The following is a 20,695-nucleotide window of genomic DNA, read 5'->3' as shown; positions in this document are numbered from 1 at the left end:
TAACCATACCGTCCCCCTCCCCCCGCCAATTATGCAAAAAATGGGCATTTTTACGTTTGTTGAATGTTTCCTTAGTGGACCACAACGAATATGATCTGCCTATCTCCACTCAATACACATACCCTGTTTTTAGTAAGGGTTAACTACAAAGAATGTCTTGAAGACAGTTTTTGTTAAATGATGAGTCCCAATAAAGACGCTCTCGCTGGCCGCTCATTCTGTGGTTTTAAAGTAGGTGCAGCCGCACTGCCGTCATCTCTTCTGCTGAGAACTCTGTGACTACGTTGACATTACTGCTCTCTCTTCGCATGCGAGCTGAACTTCGTTGTGTTAAGATTCGCGTGTCCTGATGGCGAACCCAGTCCATCGAGTGGAACCCAATGTAGCAGATAAACATCAGTAGTGACGCACTGTCACATCGCCAGAAACGCGAACCAATGGATTGATTATTTAGGCGTCAGTTTCAGACCGCCAAGTTGTGTCTATCCTCATATATGGTAGATTAACAGCGCAAATGAGATGTGCTGTGAAGACCAAAAACACACAGTACGGGTGTTCTATGGCATCTATATTAGAACATGTTGTAGGGCTGGATGCCGTGATTCTTCAGACATGGTAAATTGCGGTCCTGTACTGTCATGGTAATGGTCTTCATCCTATATTGTGGGTGTCTTTTTTTCGTGAAACATGCCTCAAGAAACAATAAAACATTATTATTCACATTCCTAGGGTTTATCAACTAACGCAGAGATCAATAGGACATATCCTCGCTTTTGCATAGTTAGACGTCCTCTACCCTTTAGGTCCCAGCTGATCCATTTTTCGTGATGTTTCCTCCTTTAATTTTGAAAAACATGAAGCTATTCAGAGTCAAGCACCTCCCATACCTTTCTTTGTATCTCGCCTTCCAATTGGGTTGTTTTATTTTCTAGTCGATCACATGAAAGAATGTCTTGAAGAAAGGTTTTGTTAAATGATGAGTCTCAAATAAAGACGCCCTCGCACCCCGCTCATTATGCGGTTTTAAAGTAGGTGCTGCCGCACTGCCGCCATCCCATCTGCTGAGAACTCCGCGTTTTGGTGGAGGCAAAACACAAAAAGGCGCCCGTGCGCTGTGTGATGTCAGTGCTCGTTAAAGATACCCAGGTGGTGGAAATTATTAAGGCATAAGCCATTCTTGGGTTATGGGTGGCGGGGACGGCAGTTGTAGGCGTAATTTGTCCGCGCGAACTGAATACGATAAGTTGCACGGTAAATATAACAAAAATGCCGAACTTCATTAAGCAACATATATGTAACTAAATATAAACAAAAATGAAAATAAAAAGCCATAAAACAAAGATAGAAATAAAAATGGTTTAAAATAAATTAAAAACAAACAGCAAGTAGCAACAATAATGACGCAGAAAAAGGTAAAAATGGAGAAAGAGGACAACGAAAGGGTTTCGCATTTCCGCTCTAAAGCAGACAACTGCAATCCTCTAGTGAGAGAGGAAACCTTTATTAAGAAAATAGAGAGGATGAGCTGACGCAGTTGGTGAATACCGATATCTTCTGGTCCGCGTCCGTATAGCCCGGGATGCTGCAGGATCCCGCCGCCTCGCGAGTCCGGCTTGCGACGCCAGCTTGTGGTGTTCCACTCGAGCACTCGAGAAGAAAGATCTCCCAAGCCTCTTTAGTGTGGGTGGGAGGGAAGTGGGAACTGTATTGGCCGGCCCACACCACGTGGGATAGAGAACAGGGCTCGTTGCAATGTAGGGACGAAGTATTTACTTTCGGGGCATAGCGAGCAGCCATGTTGAGACACCTGTAGGTGTTCGTCTGGTGCTGTCGCAGAATGCGTTCGTCTGCCTTCGACGGCCCCTTTGCCGGTGGAGGGAACCGGTGATGCGTGTCTTGGTAATGGTCGACGATTTCTCGAAACCGGAGAAGCGGTCTGCTAGGGTCATCCGTTGGGGAGGAGGCGGTAGTAGATGCCCGAAGGATGAGCGCTTGGGCAGCCGCATTCACAGCTTCGTTACCATGGAGACCCTGGTGGGCCAGCGCCCACACGAGCCCACACGATGCTTCTAGGCGTGGGCGTGGAGTCTTTAACGGCGTTGTAGAGTGTATGTCAAATGCTAGTAGATAAACCTTGCCTTTGACACAACTCTCGCAAGCGAAAATAGTCTGAGATGACAACGTTTCCATTGGGGTCTAAGACCGCGAGGGTGATAGCGACTTCTTCAATCTGGTGGGCATTCTCAGAGCGGAAGGAGAGCCCATTGTTTTGCAAGTTGTGGTGGACTGCGGCTGCCGTGTGGTGGCCCGATGGAGTCGGGTCATGATAATTGTTTTTTGAGGAAAGAAGAGGGAGCAGTAACTGTCTCTCATCTCGGTGGACACCCGAACCGCGCCGTAAGGAACGGGAGGAAGGTGCAAGTGAAAGAAGAGAGACAAGAGGTGCTGTTGTGGACGGCTCCGGAAAAATTACAGGACTACAGTAGCTCGGACATGGCTGGGGCAGAGCTACTGCGAACCTGTTAATTTACCGGAGCCGTCCACAACGCCCCCTCTTTGTCTCTCTTCTTTCACTCGCACATTCCTCCCTTTTCATACTCCGCTGTTCAGGTGTACACCGAGAAGTGAGACATTTACTGCCCTATCTCCTTTCCTCAAAAACCAATTTTCAATTTTCAACACGAATTTTGCGCTGGTGGCCAACAATGCCTCGTACTTCAAAGTGCGACAGAGGTTAATGTCCAATCCGCGCCGCGGTGGCCCAGTGGTTAGCACGCTCGGCTACTGATCCGAAGAACCCGGGTTCAAATCCGGCCGCGGCGGCCGCAATTCGATGGAGGCGAAACGCACAGGTGTACTTGTGCTGTGCGATGTGAGTGCACGTTCGAGATTCCGAGGTGGTCAAAATTAATTCTGGAGACCTCCACTACTGCGCCTCTTTCTTCGTCTCTTCTCTCAATCCCTCATTTATCCCTTACCTTACACCACGGATAAGGTTTCCGCCGAGATATGAAAGAGATATTGCACCACTTAGCCGACTTTATAAGCTTGCTTTGTGCGACTGCAGTCAGGCAAACGGTACTTTATAACCCACTTTTTAATGCGCTGCCAGCTCATGAGTAAAAAAAAATCGCTCGAATCGAAAAGCTTCACTACGCTAGTCAACACCGCGCTTCGCGTGAGCCGGCGTATGTCGGAGGACAAGTGACGTCCCGCACGGCGCAGATTCTCTCTCTCTCGCTTCCTAGTGACTAAGGCGCATGAGGCACTAGTAGCACCGAGCCACAGATGTTCCTCCGCTGCGCAGCTCCACGCCTTTCCTCAAAATGCAACTTTCGATTTTCAGTTTTCTCTTTCCTCTTTCTCTCCCTTCTTTATCCCTTCATTTACGGCGCGGTTCGGGTGTCCATCGAGATATGTGAGACGATTACTGTGCCATTTCCTCTCCTCAAAAACCAAACATTACAAGTGAGCCAACGGCGTTCTTAGAGTTCATTGGCGTTGACAACTTTGCAAATACCGTTCATTTTCAGGAAAGGGAAGGCGGACAACCGGCTCCGTGGGCCCTGCAAAGGGACTGGTGAAAGCAAACGAACGCTTTATACTCCGTATATTCACGAACACAATGCTGTGCCCGGCAGTACTACAACACTTCGATACCGCGTTCACTGGCAGGTGCAAACACTGTGGGGAGGTGGCTGACACCTACCATATCAATTAATCAATCACTTTATTTCAGCTTCTTTTACAAAACTGAGGGTGGCAAGAAAAAAGCAGTCATTACGACCGCTTGACAAGCCTCGCCACCCCTACAGAGAGGCAGTTTGGTAGCGACTGTGATGGTTACATACACTTGTAACAACGCGAAGGTACATGGAAAGACAAGGCGTGTAAGATACATGCTCAAAAGGAAATTTTTTTTTGAATACGTGCATAAAAAGAAACTTTTTTTTTCAAATACATGCATGAAAGGAATCTTTTTTTTTATTAGCATGGACAAGTAGTATTTCCGCACAACAGAATAAAGGTTTTACACAAAATTTACAGTTCAATGCAATAGAGTTCTATACATGGGTACACATACTGTGGCACCTAGCTTGAAAACACATTTCGAATAGCCGAGACAGACATGCTGTGTAACGTGTCGTAAAATGGCGTGTTCAAGTATTTCGGAAGAATGTATTTTAGTGTGGAAAAGCCATAGTTTGTTCTGCATCGTGGTAATGAATAGATCTTACGCTGTCGTGTCACATACGGTGTCCGATGTGGTGTAAGTGTCACAATGCCGGAAAAAAATGCGTCGTATTCGGCTATTATTTTTTATAGAACAATGAAAACCTGTAATCGAACATTCTTGTTACGGGTATCATTCTGTATTGCTGGTAGATAGGACGTGTCAGAGCATCATACGGTACATTAGCAATTACGCGAAGTATTCGTTTTTGCAGTACTAGAAGCTTCTGGATGTTAGATGCTGTGGTTTGTCCCCATACAAGGAAGCAATACGATACATAAGAATAAAAGAACGCATAGTACAGATTAAGCTTGGTTTTGGCGGGTAGAATATGTCTATTCCGCGAAATTATCCCAATATGTCTGGAAAGGGATAGGCACACTTTGCTTACGTGGGCGTCCCACGACATAGTAGCAGTAAATACCACTCCGAGTAATGTGAAGGTTTCCACGTACTCAATGGGGGCGTTGTCGAAATAGAGTGGTGGCACAGTGCCTATATGCTGCCCCTTCGGATGGAACAATAAAGCTTTAGTTTTTAGTTTGTTTATTTTTACTGAGTTCAAAGATGACCACTCAGATAATGATGACAAAACTGTATTTGCGCTGCTAGTTAGTTCTTTAATGTCAGGTGAGGACAAAAATAGACTGGTGTCGTCAGCATATATGATGTATTTAACTAAATTACTGATGTTGCATACGTCATTATTATATATGTTGAATAGGAGTGGCCCCAGAAGGCTGCCCTGGGGCACGCCGTTTGTGATTGCTAACAAGTCCGAAGAGCAGTGATTTAAAGCGACATACTGGCGACGAGCACTGAAATACGATTGAATGAGACAGAGGGCGTGGCCACGTATACCGTAGTGGTCGAGTTTTTTAAACAGAGTTTCGTGATTCAGTGTATTGAATGCTTTGCTAAAGTCTACAAAGACGCCTAAGGTGAGGTGTTGAGCTTCGAAGTTATTTAATATGTATTCTTTTTGATCAAGCAGAGCATGCTCAGTTGATCTATGCTTGGTGAATCCATACTGACAGTTGGCTATTACACAGTGCTTCTGTAGGAAATTGTAGTATCGTCGATGCATTATTCGCTCTAGCCCCTTGGAGAAAAAAGGTAGTACAGATATTGGCCTGTAATTTCCTATAACGTTTTTATCACCTTTTTTATAAATAACCACAACTTTGGCCACCTGCATGGCAGCGGGAAAACGTCCTGTGCGAAGCGCGGTATTGTAAATATGTGTGAGGCATGGCACGATCAAAGGTAGTACGTATTTTACAGGTAAACTTTGAATATTACTTGGGTCAAGACTTGTCGTGTTCTTTAAACTTTTGCACACTGAGTAAACCTCAGCTTCGTCGGTTGGTTCAAGAAACATCGATTCGTTTAGCCTGTCGCCCAAAAATTGAGACATACCTGGATTGTACTGACTGCTTCCAACTTCAGTGAAATATTGGTTGAAGGCATTTGCAAGGGACGGCCCAGCTATTTTCTTGCCATGCATAACTAGGCTCGCAAGGTCCTGATGTTGGTTATTTCGATTTAGCAGAACATTTAGGCGTCTCCACTTTTCTTTCGGGCGGTCGGAGAGATGCGCATTAAACAAATTATTATAGTAGGCAGTCCTGGATGATTAATTTCGCTATTTAAGCGGTTCCTTAGCGACTTATAAGTGGCTAACACTGCGGGGGCTCTACTTTTTATGAAAGTCGCGAAGAGCTTATGTTTCTTTTTTACCAGTCGTACCAGGCGAGCAGTCATCCATGGCTTTCGTGCTTTTTTTGAAGGTTTTATCTCAACGATAGGGAAACACTCATCATAAATTGGGAGAAAGAGCCGAAGGAGCTCACTGTATGATTCATCAAGGTGTTGTGTTCTGGAAAACAGGATTCCAGTTCACAAGTGAAATACTGTTTCTGGGTCAAGGCGGTTTTGGGAAAGTAGCTGTCCACGGACTTTCAAGGCTGTCTTGGCGAAAGGTTCTTTTTGAAGACGGACGAAGATAGGAAGATGGTCGCTAATGTCTATCGCAATACGACCGACAAATGACGCATCCTCGCGATTGGTGATTAGTAAATCCAAAGAAGAAGAATGTGAGGTAACACGTGTAGGTCCGCGGATTTTATTTTGAAGCCAGCTGTTTGTATGGTGACTAACATGCGTTCTTGCACTGAACTGCTTGTGCTCATATCTATGTTGAAATCGCCCCCGATGCACGCCAAGAACTTTTCAGAAAGAAAAGATAACTCGTGTTCGAAGCTGCCAAAAAATTGGCTATATTGCCATGTGGGGGACGATAAACAACGCAAAAAGCTTGACCGCCACACCTAACTGCCAGAATTTTTATGTCGTCGTCACTTAAGCAGTGATCAGATAAAATGTCACAGGAATAGTTTTCTTTGATCAACATTGCTACGCCTCCGCCCCGCTTCGTAGTACGATTAAGAGAAAATGATCTGTACCCGGGAAGATGGATGACGTCAACGTCTGAGCGATACCATGTTTCCGTTAATAGAATGACATCAAAGGGACAGGTTAAGCTGCATAAAAAATATGTTAGTTGGTCAGCTTTTTTTACGGCCGATTGCATATTCAAATGCATGATTTGGCAGCATTTGTCTTTGTTTTGCGAAAAATATGTGTTGAGCTGTGAAGGTGTGAAAAGTGGCGATTCCTCCATTGGCAATGTTAGAAGAGCCATTTTCACGTGTGCTGCTTTACGGCGTCCCTAATTCATCTTCGATAAGTCTGCTTGTGTGTAAATGTGAACCACCGAAGAATCGTCAGTTTGGCGGGCTAGAATAGTGCCGTTCCTCGTCCACACATGTTTCCACGAGACCTCCTTCTTTCTCGCAATCGCAGCGCCCAGAAGCCTTTTGTTGTCTGGTGTCAAGTGTTCATTTACATAAATCGGTGGTGAAGTTGGCAAAGAACAATCTACACTGATGTCCTCATTTGTCAGACGTACTTTTTTCGCCTTTTCCAGCACTGCGTCCCGTTTTAAACGGCATTTAAATTGAACAACAATGTTTGAATTATTAGGGTCACGAGTGGGCACTCGATGGCAACACGCTACGTCCGACTCAGTGATAGGTTCATGAATAGCATCTCCAAGGTTTGTAACAAGATTAAGAACATTTTCCTCGTCTTGCTTCAGGACACCTTTAATTTCAATGTTCGACCTTCGTGAATACTGTTCCGCATGATTAAGTTTTCTCTCGAGCTCCTTTGTCTGTTTTTCCAGAGCAGCACACGCCACGCTCAATTCGTTGGTTGTTTGCTCCAACTTTGCGTTCTTTTCCTTTTCATTTTTTAGTTCCCTTTTTAGGTCCTCAATTTCAGCATGCGCGTGGTCAATGCTCTTAATCATCTCAGTTTGCTCATTGCGAACTATTCGGATTTCTTTGCGTAGGTTTCGTTCGACAGATTCTCGTGACGCTTTCAGTTCCTGCTTTATCTCTTCTTTCAACTTTGACAGATCGGCTCGTATTTCATCCTTTACTTTTGCCGCGTCTTTTGACATTTTCAGAACAACAGGGCACACACCAGTTGGCAGCAGCAGCGACGGACAAGAAATGCAAACAATTTCGATGTGTAAATGCCAAGCACTAACCTGCGGAACCGGGCAAACGGAGCGTTAGGCGTTGTTTTCCGTGCGTCGTCGCTACTGCCAAATGATGAGGGTAGCCAGCGATAGCGGTTTTATAGCCGGGTCGCGGTACGTCACTGCTGCTGGTGATAGCAGACGCCCCTCGTCGGTGATGATTACGTCCCCTGGTGCCGGTTGTCCGGTAAAGGGCAGCGCGTCCAAGCGGGGGAATGCTCTGTCGGCTAGAAACTGTCGATGCAAAGGGGCGGGAACGACCTGCGGAACCGGGCAAACGGAGCGTTAGGCGTCGTTTTCCGTGCGTCGTCGCTACTGCCAGCGCAACTTAGCTCTATCCCCCCACCCCAACCCTACCAGAGAGGAATGGGAGGCGGCCCTGCTTGGCTGTTCGGACCTTCAGCCCCAAAAGGCTTTGGTTAAGAGGGCTAAGCTGGCGGCTTCGACCAATGGGGTACCGGAATAAGGACTGCACCCACTGCGGGGCTCTTTAAATAGCCTCACTTCTTTCATTAAATAAAGGCTTTTCATCACCACCACCGTGGGCCACTGGAGACCTCAATCTCGCTTTCGCTTGGTATAGTCTGGAATAGCCGGGCTAATCCACATTAATTTTTAGAGCTTGTTTAGATCTCATTTCATGAGATCAAAATAAGTGAACAAAAATTGCAGACTCAGCCACGCGACTCTGAACAGCCAAATTTTTTTTGATTCGGGCAGACACTCTGCCTTTTAAAAGCTGGGTTACCTTTAGCTGTTAAACTCGGTAAATGTGTATGCGTGCAGAAGATCAGGATGGATGATATTTTTATAAATGAGGCACAAATGTGTAGGAACAAAGTAATTGAACTTTGTTTTGCCATAAATGCTGTACCTTTTCACGGCAAAAGGTGTATATCACAACAGGTGAAAAACGTCGATTTCGCGATTAATCCAAATCGCGTTTGGACTCTCGCAGAATGAAACAAAATTTTCTGGAAACTGACTCTGTGTTCGATAACTGTATGTAAGCTGTTCTTTTAGAAGTACGGCGTTAAACGTTCCTGGCTTTTGTACTTTTTCATTAAAATTATCGCAAACATGATTAAGGACAGTGCACGCTCCAAGAAAGCCAATTTTTTTACTGGGCGACAATGGGACTAGTAGGAGCTAGAGGAAAAATTTCTCGCTGTTTTCTTCAGTACTTTCTATTATTGTGAATTCCTACTTCTGGTCGAGTAAGCTTTTTTATTTGCTTGTGCAAATTTTCAGAAATTCAAGAATTCAGAATAATGGCAAACATTAAATCGAATTGGTTAAAAACGAGCACGTCCGATTTTCTTTTGAATTTGACTGAAAACCGTTTAGTAACACGAAATTCTAGAATAACGATATGTGTAAATTTCTGTTGGATTAATTGAAAATGAAGACCCTATTAGAGAAGATATTTCATTCAGCTACTATTAAAATGAATAGCCCTCAGAAATAAATTCATAATAATCAGAACTAAATGCATTTGCTTCTGTTTTTTTCTAAAACGACAGAATCTCACGAAATAAGTTGTTATTTAGTATGGCTTAATAGTTTAGTAAGTTCAACCCGTTAAGCACCCCAATTCGCGTAGTGTTTCTAGATATTGCTAATGCAGGCAAAACACTTATTTGCTCTATATTAACTTTTTTAACGTTAATGCCATATTAATATACTCTAATTATGGTTTTTGCGAATTGTAGTAGTTGTGCACGTTTTTTGTTTATTTTTATAAATTTTGTAACACCGCTCACTCCTCGTAGATGATATTGTTTGTGCATTTCAGAACGGCGACTTTTTGGCATGTAACTTTCTATACCTCTATTAAAAACGCACTTTTAACTGATCAGGGTATGTTGCTGAGCCAGCTGATCGGGTTCGGTCATTATGGAATGTGCAGCACTTGCGAACGACGGAAATAGACGACAAGGACACACAACTGCGCAGTTGTTTGTCCTTCTCGTCTATGTCTGTCGTCTTCAAGCTCTTCACATTCCATAATGACAGAACCCAATCAGCTAGCTCAGCAATATACCCTGCTCAGTTAATAGTGCGTTTTGAAATCCAGGTTTAAACACTTTAAGTCCAAAAGAGAATGCTGAATCGGAATATTATATGTGGCCCCAACAGATCATGCGACGGTCCTTAAAGAGGCCAGGTTGGGACTGATCATATTGAAAGGGGTTCTATCTTTACCTTGAGCACCTTGGAGTAAGCGCGGAGTATCCTTCGCGTAGCGCAATAACATCATCCGATTCTCGAGGTATGTTTAAACTGGCCACAGCGAGACTGAAAACCTTGAATGAGTTCCCATCAGTGCCTCGAGCACTTTGGAGTAATGCCCCAAGTATACCTCTATGACGACAGAAAACATGGGTTGCGATACATCGTGGTCTCGTCGGGGTGGGGAACCAGGCTTGGGAAAAGAACCTGGAAAGCGGCCATTGAGGGGCTGGTTGTCTCGATGTTCGGAGCCCGTAATCTGCCATTACGCCGCCCCAAACACTGAATTCCTTTTCCCTTGCATTGTGTACAAACACACGATTTCACAGGAGTCAAGCGTGGTTGTTTCCCCGGACCTGATCAATGGCAGTGTTTTCGTTCATTCCTTTCCTTGATTAGTTTCGTTAATTAGTTCTTGACCTTCAGCGGAAGATATTCTCCGGAGCCACATATTCGGCGGATTCATTTATGGCTACTGTTGGTTTAAGCCTGCAGTTATTAGCGATGCAAGCAGAAACAATTCGATTCTTTGTATTTTACGAGGCTTCGCCATAAAAAATGTTGCCGTTGGAATAAAGCGAGGATGGCAGGAAGGAGTGTGAACGAGAAGACGGCGAGATGCCACACCGGGAAGTTATACCTAATCAGATAGCGATGGCAAATTGTGGGGATCCTACCTGCTTGGCATCGCAGTCTTGGGAACCTTGCCGGCAGTCTTGTGCGTTGACGGGCGGAACCACTGTCATCGAAGCAAGTACCGCTACCAGAACGACCAGTAAGTTGAAATGCTGAGACGAGTCCATTACGAGAGAGCTACAAAATGTATACAGAAGCAAGCTTTGGATAAGGTATTGGGAAGAGCAATTTGCCCCAATTCTAAAGCAATAAATGCAATGGCTGTCTGCTGGAAGATTTATTGCGCTCAATAGCTCAGGAAAAACACATATCGCGAGAAATTTTTGTGTTCTAGTTAAAAACTAAGTTGTTGAACCGTAGGAGAAACCAGCAGTATGAAGTACTTTGAAGATACGATACGCCGCACGCAAGAGTAAGCTCTAGTAAAGGACGTCCTGCAGGGCGCTACGTCGCGAGCAATTACCGAAACGTCCTGCCATCAGTCTAAGTTTTCCAGAGCGCACGCGAGCATCGGAGCTTCCCGCGGTTGTTGTCTTCTTCCTTCAGCGCCAACCCCCTAAAGGTTCCGGAGCCGAAAGCCTGTGTTACGAAGCTTTAATTTTTAAACAGGCCTTCATGGCTTGCGCGTCTTAAGCTGCATGCAGAAGTAGTGCTCTGTCGGGGAGAAAAGTCTATAGATCACGTGCTCGGCAAACGATGCCGATAGTTCTACCATTAGTCGTCGGCTGGAGAGCATACCTGTGGAGGCGACAGCCAAAATTTTGTTCTTTCACCCCAAGAATTGCGGTCTCTCTCCAGCGGTTAGTAATAGACTTGAGGATTTCGTTTACAGAAATTATTGGGCGCAAACTTAAGGCATCAAACTTAATTATTACGCACATTAAACAAGCACACTAGTAGTAAGATTGCGCTGTTCGACATTTCGGTCGTAAGCCAAAGCAAGTTATGGATGGTAGGATTTGTTGACACCGAGAACTTACTTTTCTTTCGCAGCTCCTGAAATAGATGTGCTCCGTGCGCTCTTGGTGATCTCTTTATGAAGCTTGGACGGGAAGATATTATGCATGCATTTTTTTTTAATTCGATCAGGTGCAATATAGCACAGGTGGCAGAACTATAGCTCTGTTTTTTTTAATTCTGGAATGCTCAAAGCCTACCTGCCACCATTTACGTCCATGTGTTGATAATATTTCTTTGTGTTTGCAGTGTTCGTCACTGACTTGCTTTTTCATATCCCAGAAAGCAGCCATTTCAAAGAGCGGTGCAATCAAAAAAAGATGTCGTTTGCCTTCACTTTCTTTCCCTTAATATTCGACCATAATATCGACATCCTCTTCTTTCTTTTGTATTTTACACGTCTGAAAATGCATTAGGCACCCTCCTGTAACCACGTTGCGAAAAACTGGCACTCAGAGTTTTTCGAAAGAGATAATATCGCGCTTTTTCACTGATCTTCATGCGTCACTTTTGCTTCAAATGTAGTCTACTAAACAAGAAGCTTCATATTGGGAGCTTTATTCGTTATCGTTTCATAAACTTTGTCATGAAAGAATGCGTAGCCTGTAGACCTTAGATACCAGTCAGCCCTAGCATACAAGCAGATTCCACATGGAGCCTACCTCTATATTCAGATAAGGAGAAGCAAAAGAGAGCAGGTTATTTATATCCCATTAAGAGTTTAGATGCTCCTTTAAGAATTTTAAGACAGGGACAATCTGGTGTTCTGTTTGCGCGTCAGGTGTGTTCTCTGCAGTATACAGTCATTAGTGCAATTAATGAATCGAACGAGGTGAGGCATGTTCTCGCGTCCACACACAACCTGCTGGAATGGCCCATATATGTAGCTCTGTTTACCATTGCTAATACATTGCCGTTTATCATGTGTGGATGTTCGATGCCTGGGGCAATATTTTTTACCAATGTGCAGTGGACGCCACGGAGTACTCGTGTAGCCTCTCGGCCCCTGCGCAAACGTTTTTACGTCACCTGGGACACTGTTCTGATAGTAGCTGGCTATCTGCAATGTCCTCGTTTATGTTTAAACAATCTGTGACCATGAGCACCTTTGACGATTCTTGCAAATTTTTCGACCACCAATTTTTTTTAGCGGTGCATCTTCAACTTACTCTTTTTATTCTTATAAAATGAACTTAAGTGTGCGAATAGAAATAGAATACAGATGTACACGCTGGATGTTTTGATCAAAACGAGCACCGTCTCTTTCTTGGCACCCTAGTTTCAGGTATCTCAGTCCGGTGTTCAACCAATAATTACTCTAATTTAAACACGGTATATTTTTTTTCTGTCTCGGATAGGTGAGTACACAAGAGGTAATCTGTGTGTTTAGCTTTACTACGCGAGAGGGGTGAAAGAGCCAGAAATCTCTGAAGAGGCAAACGGATGATGCTTGCTCCGTCTATTGCATGGGTAGGGCGATAGTGAGAGGAAGGCTCGCCGACTTTGCAGAAAGATTTCTTACCAGCAGCAAGGCCGGTAGGATGGGGACCGGTTCCCTCAACTTTGATATACTGTCGCCTTGCATGGCAAAGGTGGTTAGATTTGGATACATAGTTTAGTTGTAGAATCGGTGGGGGCTGAATGAACGAAGCGAGGACGGGTACTGTTTTGGCTGGCGCACATTTTTGGCTAGCTATATGTACGAAGGACTAAGTACATGCAAGGTAATGGCACGGCTTTGGTGCCAGTGGAGGTGTAAAATGCGGTTGATTCTCCTAGTTAGGCCACATTCGAATTAAGTGCAGTAACAGTTCGCTTTTCACTTCGGATCACACACTCACACAAACACGCACGCACGCAAACACACAAGCATAGTTGAGTTGTGTCCTTTGCTCTGTGGTTGCTTTCAAATTCAAAAGTGAACTTCAATCACAAACTAGCCCGCCAGAAAACGCTCCTCGTGCTCACATCCATTGTTCACTAATAAAGTTGTTCGTATAGCAGTAATCGGTCAATGTCCATATATACATAATTGGTGAGTCTGTACTTAACATTCATAGATAACTGGCAGTCCTCATATAACTAATGCCGCTGTGGTACGGCGGTTAAGCGATGCGCCACTGCCCTTAAATGGCGGGTACTGCCACCGGTGGGGTCTGTTAGACCCAGGTTGCTCTTCCTGAGCAAACTCTCGCGGTGAATCCTTAATTTAACTTCAACTTACCACGGTGGGTACTATGCTTTTTCCGGTGAGCAGGTTGCAGGGGAACATTTACAGCCGCTTGTTGAGGTTGCCGACAACCAGGTAGCAAGTGGGCAGCCTGCCACAAACACACACAGGCCAAATGCGGGGAATGGCCATTGTAAGTGCTAGCGCTTTAAAAAGGCCAGAAGTCCTGAACATTCTCACCTGATTCTGCTGGTTGCTCAGGGTGGCGGCTGAAGAATCTGTGCAAGCGCCAGTGAGAAATAACTCTTCTTTTTAATTATATAAAAGGCGATCAGCCCACTTCTAGCAAGCTTTTTTGCCTCTTACCACAGCTCAGAGACTGGTAGGAAAGCAGGTCGTGGCCCTCTCCAGGAACCCTAAGAGGCACGGGGGAGTCAACAAAAAGCAGAGTAAGGCGACACCTAGCACGATCACCACCGGCCTTCAAGGTACAAAGTAGCCTTCTACATTGATAGGTTTGGAGTGCGATGACCACAAAAAGGGCTCTACTGCTTTGGTAGCCTTGAGCCATTTCATGGGCATGAAGGACCATTTTGACGAATGTCATGTTCGCACTTAGAGTTTGTCGGCAATGTGCATAAAGCTGGGATCATCACAATTTCAAAAATATAAGGAATGTTTTCTACAAAAATCGCTATAATAGATTTATATTGTATAAAACACAAGGTTCCTGCTTTCAACATTTTGAGAAAATTTATGTACATCACCCGGTGAAAGATTCTTCATTTTGGTGCATTCATATATTGTTGAGGGATATGAAAAAGGTGCACTTCTTCACGCTAGTTAGCAAGGAAGAACGGTTTGCTACACTTGCCCAGACGCTACCCAAAACAGTCACCAATAGCCTGAAAACAGCGTTGAGATAAAAAAGTTGGCAGTGGTTTAGCTTTGGTTAAACTCGGTAGATAGAGAGAGCTAGAGGCAATGACTACGCTTAAGCTTCGCTGTGGTTAAACGATTTAATGCTACTGATAATTTCCTTAGCTAATCTCTCGCTATGCTTCTTTCGCCCAACGCTAAAGTAAGTCTGGCTTCCTTCAGAGACTCCAAACTCCGCGCGTCGTCTTCTACTGTCGAGGATTCACTGTCGGATGTTCAGCGAGCTCTTCTAGCCGCGTCGTCAATATGACGATTATCGAGACGTTTGACACGCTCTTCTTCGGTCTCTTCAGCACGCTGTCTCGTCCTTGTTTCGTTCCGACGCCGAAGTGTGGCTTCTTTCAGCCTAGCAGACTTATCGTTGTCCATAACGGCCGAAGCACAAGGCAGCGTTTCTTTGGCGCCGCGTCAGCGTATGGGCTACTGGCGTCGCCGGAAGCGAAAATTCGGCGCCTGGAGCGAGGCGACGTAGGGAGACGCAGATATCTGGCGAGGCCAGATCTTAGCGTCGGCGCGGGAAATACCTCGTAGGTGGAGATTGGTGGGGCCAAAAGCCGCGGCCCGTTTCTGCGAATGCAGCAGCGCCCGTTCTGTACCCTTGCTATTGTTTCCTTGCATGCCCCCGCGTAACGTCCCCGTCGCCGCTGAATGGGACGATTATCTACGGACAGGGGATAATGGAGGTGCTTTACGAACGATGTCTCCCCACCCCAATCGGGAGAGCTATTTCGTATGTCCTCATGTGTTTGGTCGCCCTCTCCTGCAGGCTCCGAGCGACGACGAGACGCGGCCGCGACGCGGAACAAACTGCGGTTCGCCTCCCGCTACGCCGAACCGTATGTACATATATACACACTACGACAGCCCCTCTTCCTCTACTATGCATGCGCACAACCGGCGAGGCGAGCGGCGTCTGCTACACAACGAGCGCAAAGGCTAAATGAGGTCATGCCAGATGGCACGCAGAGCTGTGCCACCACGCCGAAAACGCCACCATGCTGAAGAGGCGAAACGGCTACAGTGATGTAGCTTTCGCTACAAAAGATATTAGGTCGAGAGTCACGAATCCAAGTATTATACTTATAGAAAACCATGATGGTGCTATAAGATTTAGCAGTGAAAATCTATGGAAAATTATCACTGAAGTTGTTTACGAAGAATGTGTTCCAATCTGCTGTTTCACTGGAGCTTCAGATAGCATCACTTGAAGATAATTCTGAAAAAAATCTGGCAAGCGAATCGCTCGTTACAAGAAATTATCGCAAAGATATAGACACTGGCCATGACCTACCCTTACAAAAATTTCTTTAGACAGTCCACAGACTGCTTATATACTTGACTCCATAAAGACTATAGACTCTCTATAGACTAGTCTATAGACAGCCTATAGAATTATCGCGATACACTTTTAGTAGACTTTTGTCTATAGACACGTGTCTACTGAAAGTCTAAGCGACACAGGACTGCAGACAGTCTATAGTCGTACTGTAGACACGACCAGACACTTCGTATATTTTTTTGTCTATATACAGTCTATACAGAAAACTACTGAAAGTATAGTAGACACAAGTTTATAGACAGTCTACAGACAGAGTCTACAGACGGACTTACGGCCGTGCAGTTTATGTAGATTTCTGTCTGTAGACAAAAGCCTACCAATCCAGTAGACATAAGGCTATGGACAGTCTACTGACATTTCATATGTATATGGCCTGGCAGTGCTGGTCACCGTTGTCTATAGACGATATATAGCCGTCTACCTACAATCACCTGCAACAGACCGTTGTCTAAGGGAGACCGTATACAACCATTGAAAAACGTCACCACGCAGTCTTCACAAATGGCATAACAATTAATATACATACAAATTTAGTTTCTTTCCATACAGTGAAAATTGCTTTTTGAGGAAACGAAAAGTGGTTAGAGCACTCGGCAACTGATTCGGAGCTCCCTGGTTCGAACCCGACCGCGGCGGCTGCGTTGTTATGGAGGAAAAACGCTAAAGCGCCCGTGTGCTGTGCGATGCCAGTGCAGGTTTAAGATCCCCAGGTGGTCGAAATTATTTCGGAGCCCTACTCTACGGCACCTCTCTCTACCTTTCTTCTTTCACTACAAAGCATTATCCCTTCCCTTACAGCGCGGTTCAGGTGTCCAATAATATATGAGACAAATACTGCGCCATTTCCTTTCCCCAGTAAACCAATATATCGTTGGACACCTGAACCATACTACCACTACCATACTAATACCGCAACGACAAATACCGTACTACAACTGCAATGAAGCAGAAATCAATCTTGCGGACACGACACTTACGAGAGCGTACAAAACAGCGATACACCTACCGCAATCAACCTCGACGTAGAAGCTAACGGCTCTTGTCTGCATAACACCTTTGAGGAGCTAAGGGAGGCCCAACTCGTAGCTCAGCTCCAGAGTCTGAAACTGACCAAAACAGTGACAGAGATACTCAAAAGATGCGGCTACGAGGGTGCACTGTCAGAGATAAAGAGATCGAAACGAATACCCGATGAAGTGCGGCAAACAATTAGGGTAGCACCAATTCCCAAAAATATGGCTCCGAACCTGCACGAAGGCCGACGGGAGGCTAGGGCACAGTATGTGAAACAAAACATAGCCAACAAAGAAAACATTAAGTACACAGATGCGGCTGCATACGGAAGAACTAGACAACAAAACAGAAATAGAGTGGTTGCAACGGCAATTATTCATGAGCTCAAAAAAATAGCCAGCGCAGCTATCAGGGATGGCACGATTGAGCAGGCCGAAGAGGCTGCCATTGCCCTAGCGGCGGCAGAGGGCTACCGTGCTCAAAGGTCCCTAATAATTTTACCAGACTCGCAAACAGCATGCAGAAACTACATGAATGGCAAAATAGGAGGGAGGGGGAGGGGCAGCGCTCCACATCCTGAAGACAGCCAAACGACCGCCGAAGGAAAAACAATCGCAACACATAATAATGTGGGTACCGGGACACACATGCATCGCGGGGAATGCGGAGGCGGATAGGAGAGCTCGAGAGCTTACAAACCAAGCCTCCAACCAAACCAGCCTCGAGCAGCCTGACGCGGAACCAGTGCCCCTACTCAGAAATTCCGAATTACTATAAGGGGGTAAGGATTAGATATCCCCCTCCTCAGAACAATCTCCACCTGCAGGAAGACTGCTGGTGGACTATAAAAGACTGCGTTCGTCGACGGGGGCCGTCATTTTGGAGCAATCCAGGCAGCCGCGACACTCAGCAGCGGTCAAACCCCTGTTCCTTCTATGAAGTTACGTGCTGGATGTTTTTTCCTGTTTGGTAAAAGAACGTGCATCCGGCTGCTGGATTGCTCCACATTTGGCGAGAATCATGTCTGATAAAGCGCCGTCCACGATCAAGGAGCTAGCAAAGGCCCTGAATGAGATATCTGCTCTTTTTGATGCAAGTATGTAGAACTCAAAGATACAGTGAAAGCGGTGATTAAAACAGATTGAAACAGAGTTTCAATCACTGAAAGAATCTATGAGCTTGATCAATGAAAATATCGAGGGTTTCAAATCGGAAATGGTGGAGATAAGCAAAGAACTTGCTACCACTAGAGCAGAAAATAAGGAAATGTGCAGTACTAACACCCATTTGACATCATAATTAAAGAAGGTCAGGAAAGAGTTGACTGATATGCAACAATACAGCCGCAGAAATAACTTGGAGATAACGGGTGTTCCTGTATTTGTGGACGAGAACCTGATCTCCACCATAAAAACAATTTCTGAATGCCTGAACACTGAAGTCGTCGAGTCTGACACTGAGGTCATTCATCGTGTGCCCACAAAGAAAAGAGATGGACAGAACATAATTGTCAAATTTTTCCCGTGCAGTGCGGGATAACTTTCTGAAAGTTGCAAAGAGGCAAAGACTGTTTCTCATTTGGGTTTTGAGGGCGACACGCCGATTTATGTGAATGAGCACTTGTGTCCTTGTCACATATATTAAGGTGCCTAAATTAAATTTTAAATGAAAAAAGTGTGAGGAAGACAACGCGAATTAGCCGAAGAACAAAAAAGAGGAAGAAGAAGCATTTGTTGAGGTGGAGAGAGATGATTGGTGGAGAAGCATTCGGTGAGGTGGAGAGAGATAATTGGTGGAGAGGCATTCGGTGAGGTTGAGAGCGATGATTGGTGGAGAAGAGAAGAAGACGACGACAAGGCTTACGTGGACTAACACCGAGGCTATAAAAGGGCGAATGAGAGTGAGGCACAGGAGGAACAGCAGAGAAGGGGAGGCTCCGGCGGGTGAGGGTCACTTTGGCTGGAAGAAAGCGACGCCGGCTACTGCTCCGATGAGCTCGCGTTCTAAGGCATCGGATCGTGGACTTCCTGCCGTGCCTGAGCCCGTTCCGGGGTGTCAACGGAGGACGCTACCACCTGCTACGGCCAGGGGTGTCTCAAGTGCTGTTTCCACCTATCCGGGTGGTGCCCCAACGCCAACAACACCGGCATCACCTCCACGGGCGCTTCGACCTTGAGTTTGTCCGACGCAGCCAGCGACGCCAGCCCAAGCACGTCGAACGCCGCCAGCAACGCCAGCCGAAGAACGCCGAACGCCGCCTCGACGCCGGATACTGGATACATACAACGCCGCAGCCACACCAAACGAAACGTGAGCACGAACGCCGAACGCTAGTAGTAGACGCTGATAGCAGTGTGCACAGGTCGTGTGCATTTATAGTCTTTGTGTTTTGTGTTAGTTTTGTTAGTTTTGTGTTATAGTGTGTGTGTCACATAGGCTGTATTAAATGTGCGTTTGTGTGGGTATACCCGTCGCCTAGTCCGTTCTTTCAGTCCGAGTGTTCTCCGGAGAGATTCGTGACTGTCCTGCTAACAAAGTATTGCTAGGAATGGCACTGAATGCAAAGAAAGACAAAACATGGAAATTCACGTCTGTTTCAGACGGAAAAATCCTGATGCTCAAGGCATAAATTTCACATGTTCTTCATGTGACAAGTGTAGAAGACCTGCAACAAGTTTTCTAACACAATGGCTGTCAGTATAAATAAAATCGAGCAAACCTGGATAGAAAGGGAAACATATCTGTTTTGCATTGCAATATATGCACCATACATAAAAATTTACACCATCTTCTTTCCTATGTATCACCACTCTCCTTCCATTATGACTTCATTGCAATTACAGAAACATGGTTAAAGGAAAATGAAACCGCTGAAATACCCGGATATGCCATATCTTTACCAAGGTGCCGCACATCACGCGGTGGGGGTGTATCGCTTTTCATAAAGAATAATGTTAACTACCAGGTTGTCACAGATAGTTCATATAGTAAGCAGTCTGTCGAATCTATTTGTACACCTCGGTTGTGGTATTATTATTGGTGTGGTATACCGGCCTCCCAACGCGAGCGTAGTGGACTTTCTCTCGGATATGGAAACTATCATCACCCCGCTAATGACTTCTAATACTCCACTTGTTATATGTGGAGATTTCAATATCGACATTTTAAAGATGGATGTTCCGAGTGCAACTACCTGCTTCTCATGCAGTCATTTAAACTTAAAAACGTTACTTTTTTACCTACTCGAATAACGCAGAAATTTTCATTCCTTATTGATCACATGTTCTGCAACAATGAAATGACTGTACGCGCTGGCGTTTGTGATGTAACTATTGCTGATCATTGTCCAACTTTCATGTGTTTACCACGCACTTACCTCAATCCGTATTGCAATACGTATTCTAGAGACATAAGAACTCGAGTAAATTACGCCTCTGTTCGAAACTTCTTGCAGAGCATTGATTTTGGGAGATTGTACGACAGTGATGGGAATATAGAGTGCGAAAATTTTGTCCGTTCCGTATCAAATGCCCTAATGAAACCCACGTGCGAATGCACACGTCGGCA

General features: G+C 45.2%; 1 pseudogene; it reads right to left on the bottom strand.

Moving 5' to 3' along the window:
- Window positions 1–4,022: 4,022 nt before the first annotated feature.
- On the bottom strand, window positions 4,023–4,658 carry LOC144134835 (uncharacterized; annotated as a pseudogene).
- Window positions 4,659–20,695: the final 16,037 nt, after the last annotated feature.

The sequence above is a fragment of the Amblyomma americanum genome, chromosome 5 (assembly GCF_052857255.1).
Source record: "Amblyomma americanum isolate KBUSLIRL-KWMA chromosome 5, ASM5285725v1, whole genome shotgun sequence".
Taxonomy (NCBI): Eukaryota; Metazoa; Arthropoda; class Arachnida; order Ixodida; family Ixodidae; genus Amblyomma; species Amblyomma americanum.
This window is presented reverse-complemented; position numbering and strand designations above follow the sequence as displayed.